Below are 2,852 nucleotides of genomic sequence, written 5' to 3' on the forward strand. Positions count from 1 at the left end.
AACTGTCATTTTAGGAGAGTGAAGAAACAAAAAAGTGGTCAACAACTATCTACCGGAGTTAATGGATGGAGTTAGGGTTAAAATTTCAACTATCAAAATATCACCAAACAGGAAATTGCTTTGTTCATATGTAGACACAATTTTCACCCGACATACCTTGACAAGCGATTTTCTAGTCTTAATACTATTATATATGAGAAAGTTTGTGAGGATGTTATTCTTTCATGTAAAAACTACTGAATGGATTTTAATGAAACTTTACAATATATAATATGGCTTATACATCAGAATAACACATAGGGTACTTTTTGTCCCATTATGGCAGCGCAAAACTCCCCATGGTTTGCAATTTTCATATAAGTTCTCTAATATGGGGGTGAAAAAATACTTGCATACATTAACATTATATATCTATGGGAAGCTCTGATTTTTCTGCTAAAGGTGGCTGAAACTTCTTAGCAAAATAAAAAACAAGTTTTTTATTTTACTAAGAGTAATTACTCCCTAAAAACAGAGTGTTTTATTTCAATGTTCGGAGGCTTTCCTCAACCCAATATATTATTTAGTGTATCATCTCAACTCTATGGAGATAGCGATAATTGTAGTATTGAATATTTTTGCTTTTTGTCCGACTGTTCAAGACTTTTCTGAAGTCAAATCTTAAAGAAACATTTTCAAACAAGATTGGCAAATAATAAATAGATTTGGCTGATTTTTTTCCATTTTAATGTAACTTTGATGCAATTAATGGTTTCATTTATTTATTTCTGTTGATTGGACCCTTACTCATTATTCAATCAACCATCAATAATCTTGCTAACCTTTTTTGCGGAAAGCTCTCAATAGCTAAGACATTTGGCAATTTTTTCAACTGTCGCCGTTTTTGAAGCTGAATACTACGTAATACTGTTTCTCGATTTTCACCATGCAACGAAAATGTCACCGTTAAAAGAATCTTTAAAACTTTTGTTAAAATGTACAATAATCCACCAACTAAATTAAGCAAATCTATAAACAGCACAAAAACTTCAATTAATTTGTCTTTGCGCACTATTTCAAACAATTGCCAAATTTAATTGCTCATTTTGGAAACATTTCAGATGAAAATATTTAACCTCATTTTATTGTCACCAGAAGTATCTCAGTATTTGGCGACAATGTCTCTTCAACAAAAATTAGTAACAGACAGTTTTACAAAGTTATCCAAGGTATCCCAAAATCATTACCGCAAATTTGGTAACATCTTAATTCACAGTAAGAAGCCACAATAATTGAAATTTTCAAAAATAAGTAAAGCAAGTATGGGCGGCTACATTTTTTAAAAACACTTTGTACTTCAATAGCCATATAGAGCAGGTTTTGGACTATGTCAAAAAAAAAAAAAAAAAAAACTGATAAATTTTAAGTGAAGTTTAATTTTATATTCTTAAATTCATGTATGCTTAAATGTTGTTTTTTTCGATTCTATGAGAATACTATTTTGCTCTTCATGCTTATTGCCATTTTACTTTTATGGGTAAGGAAGAAGCTTGATTTTTAATCATGGGAAATTGGTGTGTTTTGCGTTATTTTAGTTAAAGCAGAAAACGAGTGAAAGTAGCGATTGTTTCTCATAATTGTTACTGACTAAGGCAATGCCGGGTATTTTTGCTAGTTTAGAAATAAATCTGAGGCAATCTTTCAACATCATTACAGTAACTAGGTACATCAATCTTCCACACACATTCAAAATAACAACATGGTTCAGTTAATACGAAATAAAATGGATTAAAGAATTATCTGGATATGCCACAAAAAAGTACTTAGCAGTTATGTGTGTAAAATGCCACATTAATATATAATGGGGTTGTTTCCATCATTCAAAAGTATTACTTTTAGTCACTAAAGTTGATAGAATGAGCAAAAAAAAAAAACATGGAGTGAGGAAAAATTTTAATTCTCAAAACATTTAATTTTTAATTTTTTAAAATGTCCGATTTTTCAAATAAAGCATGGTCTTTATGGCATGAGGAACTTTGGCGTGCTAGTCTACTGTTATGTTGAATGCTTACGCTTTCTGCCTACCGCATTTCCAGATTATAAAAATTAAGAAGCGAATTAAGTATTGCACCCTACACTTGCTAACAACTCTATTGTTGCCCGTTCATGTGAGTAAAGAAAAAAACTAAATATTGCACTCTGCACTAATGGCATCATGGAATGGCATTTCACTACTTGTGATATCATGTGCAGAAGCATACAAAATGAAATTGAATCTGCGCACTGATTAAAATAATTGTTAAAAAATGTTTAACTTAGTCAAATTAGTTTTTAAATGGTCAAATCCTATGCTTTTAAACATGCTGTTTCAGAAAAAAATAAATTTAAAATTTCAGAAACGACCACAGTCTCTGGCTTTGATGCAATTAGTTTTGATGCTGTGCTGAACTAATTTTTTTCTCCCACATTCAACAGAAAACATCGATAACAAATACTAAGATTATTCAAAATATAGCAAAAAATGAGAAATATTGGGTTACTGCAGTCCCTGAGAGTTGTTTCTTTCAGCCAACTCCCCCCTCCCCTCCCCCCCCCAAAAAAAGAAAAACTAAATAACATAGCATATTTAATATATTTCCCTTACTTTACCAAACTGGAAAAGATAACTATTATAGGAATGTAACTATAGGTCGCAATTTAAAAACATGTACTTCAGGCTCAGCCTGAAAGTTCAAAGGCAATAACCATAGTGTACAATTTAATCCAGGTATCTTTAAGCCGTGAAAGTGTGTTGTTAAATTCTATTTAAAAAAAAGTAACATCCCATCAGAGTTTACCAAATGATGAATTTTAAAAACAAATTGAGCAGTGAA

This window comes from Uloborus diversus, chromosome 5, assembly GCF_026930045.1.
Source record: "Uloborus diversus isolate 005 chromosome 5, Udiv.v.3.1, whole genome shotgun sequence".
NCBI lineage: Eukaryota > Metazoa > Arthropoda > Arachnida > Araneae > Uloboridae > Uloborus > Uloborus diversus.